Below are 14186 nucleotides of genomic sequence, written 5' to 3' on the forward strand. Positions count from 1 at the left end.
ATCTAATTCACACAGGACAGTGAATAATGACTTGTACTGCATAAGGCAGTGTTTCTACCAGCCACTTTCCCGTCAGGAAGACAATTCATGCTCTAGAGTGTGTTTGCCTAATTGCATTATCTGGCCTGTTCCTAATTATGTGGAGAACAGATGTTTTATGACTAGAAATAAACAAAAAAGAGAAAGAACATCAAAGACAAACTATCTATGACAAAGAGCTATAAAATGAAATAAAGAAACCAACAAATTAAGCAGACCAGTCACTGTAATACTCCAGCCTGCCAAGTCTTAAACTCAATTAGCTGTGGTTCCAGACACATTCGCTGACATTTTCCAGGGATGAAGGTGTGATTAGCTCCATTTGGCTCCTGTTATGGCTGCTGCATAAATGCTGGGGGGAAAGTACAATTAACTACAATTCTTGACAGAGCTAAAGGCATAGCTGTTAAATATGTGTGTAAAAACAGGTTTTATAGCAATATTTTGAACTTTCCATGCTAGGGTCTCAGAGTGGCCCACAAACATTCATTTAGTGTCATACTCAAAGTGGTATTATCAGTATTTTATGGATGAGGAAACGGAGGCATGGAGAGACTTAGTCCCAAGTTTTCAGAAGTGTCCACTAATTTCAGGAGCCCAACCTGAGTCACCAGGGGCCTGATTTTCAGATGTACTAAGTCCCCAAAGTGCCAATTGGTGTCAATGGGGTGGGCATGTGCTCAGCAAATCAGGGCCTAGGATTCTCAGGTTGAATATTTGCCAAAAGCTGGGAATAGGCAACAGGGGATGGAACACTGGATGATTACCTGTTCTGTTCATTCCCTCTGGGGCACCTGGCATTGGCCATTGTCAGAAGACAGGATACTGGACTAGATGGACCTTTGGTCTGACCCAGTATGGCTGGTCTTAAGTTCTTATAGTATTCAAAATGGAGTCATGCAAAATTAGTGGATATGTTTTCAAATGAGTGACTTGTCTATGGTTACACAGATATATGTGACAGAGCCAGGATCAAAGCCCACATCTCCTGACTCTGAGACCCATTTACGTTCTACTTGAACAATACATTTACTGTGTCTTGTGGCTTTAAAGCCAAGGGGTGAAATCTTGGCCCCACTGAAGTCAATGGTACATTTCCATTGACTGCAAAGGAGTCGGATTTCATCCAAGATTTGTTTCATTGTATAATCACAAAATGGGTTTTGCTTCATTTTCAGTTGATTCGCTTTCTGTAGCAGAGGTGTGGTTTTTCCTCCAGGTATGCAGATTAGTGCACGATTGCCCAAATATAAGGTTCTTCTTCACTTTCAGACATCCGTTACTATTTTTGATTTGTTCTTTGCGTTCCCACTTGCCTGCTGATACTGTGGAATAAAACTGGTTGAGTTGTTCATTAAGATTAATGATCCAATTAATTTAGCCCTTGTTCTGTTACTGAATCATGCATGAGCAGATGCTGGTTTCTGTGAATGTATTTGTTTTTTAATAGAGCTGGTCAAAATGTTTGAATTGTGAAATTTCAACAAAATGTTGACATTCAAAAAATTTGATGAAATTTGTGTGGAATTTCCCACATTTTCAACCAACTATAGAGCTGATCTTTTTTTAAAAAAAGAATTGACATTTAAATAAAATGTAAAATGATAAAAAGGAATTTTAAAAAACCTCATGATTTTTCCCCTTTCCTCAAACTGCTCTATTATCCACTAAATAATGTTAATAAATCATTTTAAGTCTGTGAGTTGTTCATGTCAGCCACTTGTTATTCACTGTTTGTGATGTGTGATTAGTCACTGAAGTCACATGGTATCGTTTCTGTTCCCTGAATGGATGATTGAAACTTTAAGGTACAATAAATGACAAATAACAAATAATTATCAGTGAATGGCAAATACTCTTGATCACGCACAGACTTTTGTCCTCTTACATGGGTATTTGCATGGAATAGAGCGATTCTTCAGATGTTCATGTAAAGAAAAACATTCATGTGAATGTTTGAAAACACCAGGTAATAAAAGGTATAAAAATGGTCATATCCATTTGGAACTCAAACTAATGTTCTCTCACACTGTATTTGCTGCATTGAAACAGTTCTAATGTAGACTTACTATCACATACAGAAAGTCACAGAAGTCTGCAAGTTGTCTGAAGTCTTGACGGACAATCTGTGTTCTATTTTCAGATATTCACCTTTGGAATACCATGGCTGGTAAAGATAGACACTTCACGTGGAGCACTAAAGTATTAGATGAGGAGATTTTTAGAAATGTTGCCATTGGCACATTCAAATAATAATCCATGAGCAGCAAATACTCCTTGTTATTGCAATGAAAAAATTATTTCCTAACCCTGCATTCTGGAGGTTGTAGCATTTTTCTGGAAATGAATGGTTCCTTTTGGTGCTTTTTTTGTTGTACACTGCAAAATTGTTGGTTTCTCTTATTATCTCTCTTAACATAGCTGGCCACTCATACCTTTATAGTAGTATCTAGAGCTGGTCAGAAATTTACAGGCAAAACATTTTTTCATCAGAAAATATCAGTTTGTCAAAAGCAAAACATGTCATGGAAACATATCAATTAGGTAAAAAAAGAGAATGGAGCATTCTGATAAGGCTGAAACAGAACTTTTCAGAATGTAACCTTTCAGTTTTCTGTTTAAAAACCTTTTATTCCAATATTTTTATAAACTATAAACATTTCAAAAGCTGAAATCAGGAGGACATTTTTCAATTTTATCTAAATAAAATGTCTTAATTCATCCAATACTGATTTTTTAGCATTTCATTTAATGGGAAATCTTATATTTTTTAGGTTTTGTTTCATTTCAGAATGGAAAATGTTTTGAAATTGCAGAATTTTCTGTGAAACAGAAAATCCAGTGCCTGCCTAGCTCTATTAGTATCTCCTCTCAGGGTTCTTAGTATCACACTTTTACGTGCCATTAGGAGTAGCCATCTCAACAAATTCTAAGTTTGCTTAAAACGTATAGTCCTGTGGACTGATTTACTTTTACTATACAACAGTGGTGCTGGAACAATTTGTGTAGTGGGGTGCTGAGAGCTACTGAACCAATCTGTAAACCCTGTATATAGGGCCCTACCACATTTACGGCCATGAAAAACGCACTACGGACCATTAAATCTGGCCTCCCTGTGTGAAAGCTGGTCTTTTGTGTGTGGAGAGACCAGCATTTCTCAAATTGGGGGTCCTTACCAAACGGAAGTTGCAGGGGGGTTGCAAGGTTATTTCAGGGGGGTTACTGTATTGCCACCCTTACTTCTGCAGTACCTTCAGAGCTGGGCAACCAGAGAGTGGCAACTCTTGGCCGGGTGCCCAGCTCTGAAGGCAGTACCTCTGCCAGCAGCAGCGAAGAAGTAAGGGTGGCAATACCATACCATGCCACCCTTACTTCTGCTCTGCTGCCCACAGAGCTGGGCAGCTGGAGAGTGGCAGCTGCTGACTGAGGGCCTATCTCTGAAGGCAGTAGTACAGAAGTAAGGGTGGCAATACCCAGGGCCGGTGCAACCATTTAGGAGACCTAGGCAGTTGCCTAGGGCACTAGGATTTGGGGGGCACCATTTTCTTTGGCAGCGACCGCAGCGGCCGGATCTTCAGCTGCCCTGGTCGCCGCCGGCATTTAGGCGGAGGGAACTGGGGCAGGGGAGCACAGGGAGGGCCGACTGCAGCAAGTAAGGTGGGGTGGCACGCAGGGGAACTCCCCACCCCAGCTCACCCCTGCCCCGCCTCCTCCGTGAGCACGCCTCCCAGGCTTGCGGCGCCAATCAGCTTAGGTGCCGCAAGCCTAGGAGGCGGGAGAAGTGAAGCAGCAACAGTGTGCTCGGGGTGGAGACGGAGCAGGGGTGAGCTGGGGCGGGGGGGGGTGCCTCAGGGCAGAGGGTAGGGCGCAAGGTGGAAGTTTCGCCTAGGGCACGAAACATCCTTGCATCGGCCCTGGCAATACTTTACCAGGCCATCCTTACTTCTGCCCAGCTCTGAAGACAGTGTTGCCACCAGCAGCAGCACAGAAGTAAGCGTAGCACTACCGCAAACCCCCTACAATAATCTTGTGACTCCCTCACAATCAGGGGCGGCTCCAGGCCCAGGGGCAGCTCTAGGATTTGCGCCGCCCCAAGCAGGGCGGCACGCCGCGGGGGGCGCTCTGGTGGTCACCGGTCCCGCGGCTCCGGTGGACCTCCCGCAGGCACGCCTGCGGATGCTCCACCGAAGCCGCAGGACCAGCGGACCCTCCGCAGGCACGTCTGCGGGAGGTCCACCGGAGCCGCCTGCCGCCCTCCCGCGGGACACCGCCCCAAGCGCGCGCTTGGCACGCTGGGGTCTGGAGCCGGCCCTGTCCAGGTCCCAGCCCACCAAGCGCGTGCTTGGGGCGGCATGCCGCGGGGGGCGCGCTGCCAGTCGCCGGGAGGGCGGCAGGCGGCTCTGGTGGACCTTCCGCAGACGTGCCTGAGGAGGGTCCGCTGGTCCTGCGGCTTCGGTGGAGCATCCGCAGGCGTGCCTGCAGGAGGTCCACCGGAGCCGCGGGACCGGCGACCGCCAGTGCGCCCCCTGCGACATGCCGCCCTGCTTGGGGCGGCGCAAATCCTAGAGCCGCCCCTGCTCACAATTCCTTTTTGAGTCAGGATCCCTACAATTACAACACTATGAAATTTCAGATTTAAATAGCTGAAATCATGAAATTTACAATTATTAAAATCCTACGACTGTGAAATTGACCAATATGGACCATGAATTTGGTAGGGCCCTACCTGTATATAATGGAAACCACTTCAAGCCAGGGGGTGCGGAAGCACCCCCAGCACCCCTGGTTCTAGCATCTATGCTATTCATTGTATCACAGCAGCCATTGAAACTGAAGGTACTTGCTAATTTCCTCCACTATCTGTGTTATCATTAATATCACTTTAATTGTGTGTACATGATTTGCCCATCTTTGTGGCATAGTTGTTACTTCTTGCCTCTTGGTCCAGTTCTTTATAAAGCACCGATATTTCTCTACACACTAACATACACACTAACATGCAGCGATGACATACTGAATCTGAGGTGAATCTGAGGTGACATACTATTGAAATGTTGTTTAGATATTGCCAGTAGTGACTTACGATCAGTTTCTAGTTCTATTTGTGGCAACCTGAAAACACAAGAGGAAATTTTTCACAACCAAAGACAAGGCATAAACTACTATCAACTCGAGCAAATCTTCACTCTGTCTCACTCAGTAACCCTCCAATGTATCTTCCTTATATGATGTTATAATAGGACCACAACCCCATCTATTTTTGTTTGCTTCCTGATAATCTGCAGAAGTGCAAACATTTCTGATTCAGCCACTGAATAGTTGCAAGCAGTTAAAAGCTTCCCAAAAGAGGAATCCTGACAACAGGATAGTGTGTGACTGGAAAATCATCTGGCAAATATGGCCTCCCTAGAAGGTAATATTTCCTCAGAATACAACAGTAAAAGCTTTTTGGTTAAAGTAAGAAAGCTTGAAAGTTAAAGGTGAAATATTGTCTAGCAGAAGGGAAAAATTAGTGGGTGATGGGCACAGATACATTGAATATGAAAGTTCTGAGGTTATGTTATGATTTTAAAACGACTAAATATTTTGAGGTTGCAAAAAGCTTAGCCAAGCTAAGGGATCACTTCCATTGGGTAAAATGCAGGCAGGATGTAGAAAACTGGTACAGGAAAAATGATACTTACATTGAAAAAAAACAAAAAAAAAACAAAAAAAAAGCAAGCCTCCCCTAAGATAGGGCGAGCCCCTATGCAGTAGAATCTAATGGGGGCAGCAATGGAGCATATTACTATTGATGAGCTTAGGCCTCTGCCTGAGACACAATCTGGTAATCAGTATATGCTTAGTAATCAATATGGAAACCTTTACAAAATAACCTGAAGGTTACCCAATAGGGAATCAAGAGGCTGTGAGAGTAGCAGGGGTCCTAGTGAACAAATTCTTCACCAGATTTGGGGTCCAGAGGCAGTTACACAAAGCTCAAGAAGAAGCTTTGACTCCAAAGTGTTTTAGCAGATTTGTAAAAATTCTAGGCCTCCATAACCTCGCACCACCCCGGCACACTCGCAATCTGATGAAATGATGAAAAGGAGAATTCAGGGATTCAGCTGATTACCTCTGTAGAGTAGCACCAAAGGGACTGGGCCTGCATATCCCATTCCTTTGGATGGTTTATAGCACAGCAGTCAATGGGAGTACAGAAGGTGGCTGCCCTAAAAGGGAAAACATTGTGTCCTGGAGCGGCTATAGGCTGTAGAACTTGCCCTGGGGTCGGGGAAGGCTCAAGAGAAGGTAGGTATGATCTGCCCCTTGAAGGGCCATGGGCCTGGAGCCAGCCAGCCCTGTCTGGAGACAGAGACTCTTTAAGAACAATTGTTTGGGCCTGGTAGACGGGATCCTCAGCCCCACTTGGGAAGGGGTTGGCTGATTGCCTGATGAGCACTTGATTCCTGTAAAGGCTGGAAGAGTTCAGTTGAGGAAGAGGAGTTACAGGAAGCAGGTTAGCTGCTGTGGCAGGTCCCGGAGCAGAAGAACTTGTGGGAAGATAGCCTACAAGAGAACTGGAGCAGGGAGGCTCTGATAAGGAATCCCTGTGTCAGGGGGAAATAAGCTGTTGGGTTTAGGTTGAATTGTTTTATTGTGAGGTTTGCAGAAGAGTGTTTGTGCAACCGATACATGGTACCCTGAAGAAACAACCTGAACAGACACTGGGTGTGACATTAACATACCTCCCAAAGTTTCAGGTGGCTAAAGTGGAACACAATGCACTCAGGTTTGGCTTGTCTGCCCCTCTGTAGACAGAGACAGAGACAGAGGCATGGCTGGGCAAAACCTGAGTGGTGCTGTGACCCCGTGCACTGGGTCACAATGCTACTCAGTTTGGGGGCCCTCTCAAAGGAGGCCCAGGGAAAACTGCCACTTCCTCCTCTGGGCAGCCTTGAATGCAGGAAAAGTTCTACAGCAACCCTGGCAAGGAGTTTTGGGGCTCAAAGCGAGACAGTCCCACAAAACCTGGGACTGTTGGGAGGTTTGTGTTGATCCTTTCTGGACTGGGAAGACAGGCCAGCAGCCTACACCTTCCTACATAGCTTCCCTTTATGAGGCTATCAACAGGATCACCACCCAGTCTATTTTTAGTTGCTTTCTTTTTATTTAGACTGGAAACACTGGGCATGTAGCAAATAGCTGTTTTAGTTGATTCTACTCCACACGATGAGTTAGAAGCCCCACCCATGCACTGTTTATATTAAGTCATATCCTGAGGACCAATATTTTAGCTGTCAAATTAGGGATAAAATTGCCCATATAATTATCACACCTACACCTTTTTATTTTCTGGGTTTGACATTCCCTGTCTGGCTTTGCAGTCAGGCCCAGCTATACTACTGCTGCTATTAATCTGTCTTTCAGGAATTTCATTGCCTGCTCAGCAAATTATTACATTGGAACTGCAGCTCATAAAATGCACTAACTCCAAGACTATGTGCATGCTGGGGTTATGCCCCTTGCAGGTTTTGCCCAGATGACCACATCATCAGCATAGACTCAGACACAATCTGTCCATAGCTCTCACTAGTGGAATATTTCTGGAACTAAATATATCTCCAAGGAAGTCTCTGAAAACTTAATCTGCCATAGAACCTATGAACTTTACAAATATTTGCACATCCATGATGTGCTCATGTGATGCATCCAATTTTTGTAAACAGCTCTGCCTCTGCCATCTCGGTAATTAATTCCTTTTTGGTATTTAATAATGCACTTAGCTTATGTTCTCAGTAGGATCTTTAGGATCCATAAGTATTCTGAGGGCCCTCTTTAAAAAAAGGCACAGAGAAACACAGCTCATCCCTGTAATGGGCTTATCTATTGGCTTTATGACACTTAATATAACCATTCATAATTATTTTCTGAACTTTAGTCTTAAGAGCACCAGTGCTCACCCCAAAGTACAGAGACCTGGAAAAACTGTCTACCCAGTAAATGCCGCACAGTAATGCTCCAAGCCAGCAGAGAGTGGTGAGATCTGTAAGTATGTGGGCAGACTTATAGGGAGGGAATGCCTCCCTCGTCTAACATTTTTATGATTATTCATGAAGATAGCAGAACATGATTCATTATAACCATGCCTGAAATCCAGACATGTCCTCCCATCATTATGTAAACCTAGCCCAGGGCCACAAAATTTGTGAAGAGCCGCATCTCAGCCTGATTGAAGAAGAAAATGAAGTGGCAAATATAGAAGCCAGAAAGAGTCAGCTAGAGAAAAACTTAGCAGCAGGAAACAGAAAGAATACAGGAAACATAACAATGAATATTCATTGCATATTATCCCCCAACAGTGTACTAAACAAATGAACAAAACTAATCTCAGTTGTAACGTTTCAATTGTTTTCTGTACATATTTTTCTATTTCTCTATTCTTTTTGTCCTTTTTCCATGTGTGCCTCTCATTTGCATCCTTATTGTCATCCCTATAGTCAGCCTCTTTCTGTCCCCCTTTTCCTTTCCTTCCCTTCCCACAGCCACCATCACAGAAAAATTGTCCCTCATATTGTATAATGGGTGCTGGAACTAGGCGTGCTGCTGTATCCACTGGCTTGAAGTGGTTTCCATCATATACAGGGTTTACAGTTTGGTTCAATTGGCTCTCAGCACCCCCATTATAAAAATTGTTCCAGCACCCCTGTATTGTATATTTAATTTACCCAGGGGCTGATTTTTTAAAGCTGAGTCTCACTTCCTGCACTCACAGGAAGGCTGTGGCATGTTCCCATTTGTGTACAGTTATTTGTGGGTGCAAAAGAGAGACTAGGTTAAGGTTCCTTTAAAAATCATAACAGTAGAGTCTGTGTCTCAGTCAGTTTTTCAGGATTACCTGTTTCTTTATGATCTTTGTCTGAAACTTTAACTATTTCAGATCCCTCTGTGTAGTCTGGTTTACTTTTGCGTTGTGTCTGATCAGTACTGTGCCCTCAACCATGAGTGATACACTCCAGCTGTCTTTACAGCTCTCTCTTCTGATTTCTTTTGCATTGCAGTTTATTGTGCTATCTCTGCCGGTGTGGTCCCTATAAATGTTATGACTTGCCCCACAGCTTTCTGTGCATACGTGCACTACCACAGTTTTAAAGCATATTCTTACACAATGATTTTTCCCTATATATACTTGACTACACGCAGGACATAGTTTTAGGGATTGCTTCGCAATTTGTCTCCCTAAGTATTGTTGAGAAAACACCCAGTACAGTGCTTTTCCCTCTTTGTGATTGTGTCCCCCCTACTGCCATTTCAGTCTGTCTGTGGTTTTGCAGGGTCTTTCCCAAAGGTCATAATATGTTTTTCTCTCTGTTCATAAGCTTGACAGATTTCTTAGTGAATCTTCCAGCGTTAGCTGATTCTCTAAGCAAGTGCTCCCAAGCCTCCTTTCTGTTCATCCCCGAGAACACTTGATCTCATATCAAAAAGGCTCTCATGACTCCATTACTTCAGGAATAAGCTTTTAATCTCACATCTGTGAAAAGCATCAAAGGTTTCTGCAGTCTGCTGCATCTGGAAGCAGAGCATTCAGCATTCTGATGTTTCTATTTTAGTGCCGGTTAGCGAGAACAGCAGGCATCATGTTTGCTCAGGATGACGTCTAAATTGGCTGGACTGTATCTATTAGCAAGTTCAAGAATATTGTATATTCCAATTGTTTGAAACCCTGCCACAGTTAATGATAAGGCAACTGTTAGTTTACCAAACTTCTTGTTTGCTCCGATGGCTGTAAAGTAATAATACCGGTTTGAATGCTTGCCAGCTGCTATCCTTATTTCCAATTATTTTCAGGGCTGTTGTGGGCTCTTATCATATCCATGTTGTTCTATTTTTCTCCTCTCTTTACTTTATGGTCGGTTGGGTTGTCACTATGGAGTTCTCACACCCTTGTAGTACCATGTCATGGGTAGTCAGTAGTAATCCAGAGCTGTAAGAAATGGAGGTCTGAGGATTCAGTTCAACTCATTAAGGCTCATTTGTCATGAAAAGTGACACAAGCATTGCCAAAACTTAAAAAAGAGACATACCCCTCGGGTCTCTGTCAGAGGCAGTTGTAATCCATGCAGGCTAAGTCTGCATGAGGTGTTTGATCTCCTGTGTTCATTTGTCAGCAGTGCTCATTTCTGTACTGCTGGCATGTTGCTACATTGCATGATGCCATCTCTCTCCTTTCTTCCAGGGTCAGACACAGGCACTTTTTGATGAGATGTGTCTTATACTATGTGAATGTTTTTCTTGCGCTTGTTTGTATTTCTGATATTGGAGTAGAAAATATATCTCTGTCTCAGTCTGTCCTTTGTTACAGGGGACACACAATCACTCTTCTCTGGGTTCAGACTATGCATTGTACCTTCCTGTTTCTGCTTCCAAATTATGGTGATTGATTCTGTATTTGGTGAGAGTCTGCCTTCGTTTTACATATTTCTCTCTAAAGGGTTGTCTGCTACTGTGATAGTTCTGTGTAGCAGTTTAATATTTTGCTGTTTTAGTTCTTCCTCATGACTCATATTTTTGTGTTTTAAGTGCTGTTCTACCCTCTTGAGCAGGGCCATTTGCTTCACCAGTCAGGCAATTAGCACAGTTGAGTTTGGGAAGCAATGGATCATGTTTTTACATAGACTTTATTTTGAATCCTCTAGCATTTTGTGGTGGAAGGAGCAAGGGAACATACAAAGTTGACTTTTATTGATGGCCTTTAGTCATTATGGAGCCTTACTAGTTCCAATGAGCAGTAATGGCTAACTCTGTTGTAGGATTGTCCTTGGAGGTTATGACAAGAGAAATGTAGCTCACCATGGATGAAATCCATCCTGCGCAGACTGCCTATGCAAGATTGGGCAAGAGGGATAGAGGGGAATGGAGACGCAACACCAGAGGGCTTCTGCATCTCTTGAGGGTGAAGCCTGAGAGAAAGTCCCATTTGTTGGGGCCACTTTTGTCAGCTGGTATAAAGAGTATGTAACAAGGCATTGAACATTGGGGTGCATATGTGCATCCCAGTGTGCCTACTACTGCCCTTGGACCCTTTAAAACTGGGAGCTGTAGCCTCAGGGTACATGGTTAGGACCCAAAATGTGACCAGTTATAAGACTTTTTTGCCTCTTAGCTGAGAGCAGCAAACAAGAGAGACCCAGGGTCAGAGCAGCCCTCATGGTGGTGATGGTGCAGGGGAGATGTTTACTGTAGACAGAAAAGGCTGCTAATGTGTCTTCTCTCCCATGAAAGCTGGGGCTACCACAGGGGAAAGGTGTGTCCTGTCCTGTCCTCTCTCAGCTGGCTGAAGCTGGTAAGGCCTCTGCTAGTTATTACTCAGTAGTTTCGGCTGATTTGTTCTGGTTTTGAGTTTGTGTTTTGGAAATAAAGCAAGCCCTGAACAAGAGGACATGGAGACCTGTAGCTGGGCTTTATTTTCTGTCCCTGCCTGGTGAATCAGCACACTGGCCTAGAGAGTGGCATTGAGGGTGAGCCAGGGCAGGAACCAGGGAATCCATGATTAGGTGTTTGCAGTGCTCCCAGCATAATACAAAAGTGGTATGGGGGACCCTCATCCAAATCACCAATACAGTTTTTGAATAAAACTGGGCATCACACAACCATTGTGTCAGCTCATTGCTCACCTTCCTCCTATCCCAACCCAATGCTTTCCCTATTTCTCATCATGCTTTCTTTTGCTGTCCTTCTGGTAGCTTTCAGCCCATCTGACAGTGTGCAGGGCCAAGTCAAATTGGATTAATTTTGTAATTAAGATGTGAGGAACAATATCAGATTCTTTCCTAATGAGGAAATATCATATATTACAGCTCTTGCAGCCCCTTTGATCACAAGTTTTGCAATTTCCCAGTCTTCCACTGACAAGCTGTGGTAAGCTCGATGTGTTGTCTGTGTGTTTGTCTGAAATTATGTGGGGATATATGCCATCCTGGAAAGTTTCATTTATGTATTACAGTTAGGCAAGAGTGGGTTAGTATAGACAGAGAACCTGTGGTATAGTCAAATGACCTTCCTGCATCAGACTGTCTCACTGCACTGTGAAGTCATTACAATGGATGACATACTCCTTTAGGGCTGCATTAAGCCATAAAGCTCATCCCCGAGTAAGGGGCAGAAGGAGGAGCTCTGGGGAAAAAAATACCTCACAGTCATCTTTCCTTCCCTGCTCCATACTTGTTTCCAGGATAAGGGAGAAAAGGAGAGAAAGTAATTACTGCAGCTCATAAAAAGCTTTTCTTCTCCTCTCCTGCTAGCTAGCATGTATGTTGGGTGGGTAGGAGGAATCCTCATTCTTCTCTGGCCACCACCTCAGGGGAAACATCAGGCATGCAGCACCTACTCTTCCCTGCTGCCCACAATTCAGGGAGCCTTCTTTAACTTCTTTCTCTGCATGGCCACATTCTGGCATGGCACAATTGGACCCTTATGGAAGGTTCTGTGCTTTGCTCAGTTTGCTTAGTCATCCATAACTTGAAAGAGCTTAAACTGAGCTGTTTGACCTATCCCCATAGTTTCTCAGAGCCTGCCTTGCCACTGAATTGCTAGGTGAAGCACTGGCATTCATGTTTGCCTCAGGGTATTGAAAGGTAATGGAATTTATTTACAAGTAGAGCTGTGTGAATAACTGATTTTTCAAACCAAAAACATCTTTTCTTTCAAGCTGACCCCAAAATAATTTTTTCAGTGGACCAAGAAGAAAAAAAAATCATTTTGGTCAAACAAAACATTTCATTTTGTTTCTGACGGGGTTTTTACCTTTTAATATTTGTAAATTTAGAAACTGTCTTTTTTTAACAAAAAATTTGAAAAATTTCATTCAGAGAATGTCAAAATGTAATGTTTTGATTTTTTCAGAAAGTTTTTAAAGGTTTTTTTCCAGCTTAAAGTGTTCAGCAAATTGGACGTGAATTCGCAAAATGTTTTGGCCAACCTCAAATCTGCATTTTTCAGTAAAGAAAAGTTTCTCCTCTATTGACTATTAAGATTGCCAGCGTGGCCCCTTGTTCTCAGCTGGTAGAATGGGCATTTCTGGATACCCATCTAAGCACAACAAAATTGTTTGTTAAATGAAACATGCAACCATAGAATGTTCTAGAAACATTTGTTACTACTAAATATCTAGTTCAGGCACTCCTTAAATATTCCCGTGTCTACCCCTACCCTTCAGCTGAAGCAATTCACATAGCTTCTGTGCATAGCATAGTGTGATTATAAGAATATAAGAACATAACATAAGAACGGCCGTACCGGGCCAAACCAAAGTTCCATCTAGCGCAGTATCCTGTCTACTGACAGTGGCCAATGCCAGGTGCCCCAGAAGGAGTGAGCCTAACAGGTAATGATCAAGTGATCTCTCTCCTGCCATCCATCTCCACCCTCTGACAAACAGAGGGTAGGGACACCATTCCTTACCCATCCTGGCTAATAGCCATTAATGGATTTAACGTCCATGAATTTATCTAGTTCTCTTTTAAACACTGTTATAGTCCTAGCCTTCACAACCTCCTCAGGTAAGGAGTTCCACAAGTTGACTGTGCGCTGCGTGAAGAAGAACTTCCTTTTATTTGTTTTAAACCTGCTGCCTATTAATTTCATTTGGTGACCCCTAGTTCTTGTATTATGGGAATAAGTAAATAACTTTTCCTTATCCACTTTCTCAACATCACTCATGATTTTATATACCTCTATCATATCCCCCCTTAGTCTCCTCTTTTCCAAGCTGAAGAGTCCTAGCCTCTTTCATCTTTCCTCATAGGGGACCCTCTCCAAACCCCTAATCATTTTAGTTGCCCTTTTCTGAACCTTTTCTAGTGCCAGTATATCTTTTTTGAGGTGAGGAGACCACATCTGTACACAGTATTCGAGATGTGGGCGTACCATGGATTTATATAAGGGCAATAATATATTCTCAGTCTTATTCTCTATCCCCTTTTTAATGATTCCTAACATTCTGTTTGCTTTTTTGACCGCATCTGCACACTGCGTGGACATCTTCAGAGAACTGTCCACGATGACTCCAAGATCTTTTTCCTAACTCATTGTAGCTTAATTAGCCCCCATCATATTGTATGTATTGTTGGGGTTATTTTTTCCAATGTGCATTACTTTACATTTAT

The sequence above is a fragment of the Mauremys mutica genome, chromosome 2 (genome assembly GCF_020497125.1).
Source record: "Mauremys mutica isolate MM-2020 ecotype Southern chromosome 2, ASM2049712v1, whole genome shotgun sequence".
Lineage (NCBI taxonomy): Eukaryota > Metazoa > Chordata > Testudines > Geoemydidae > Mauremys > Mauremys mutica.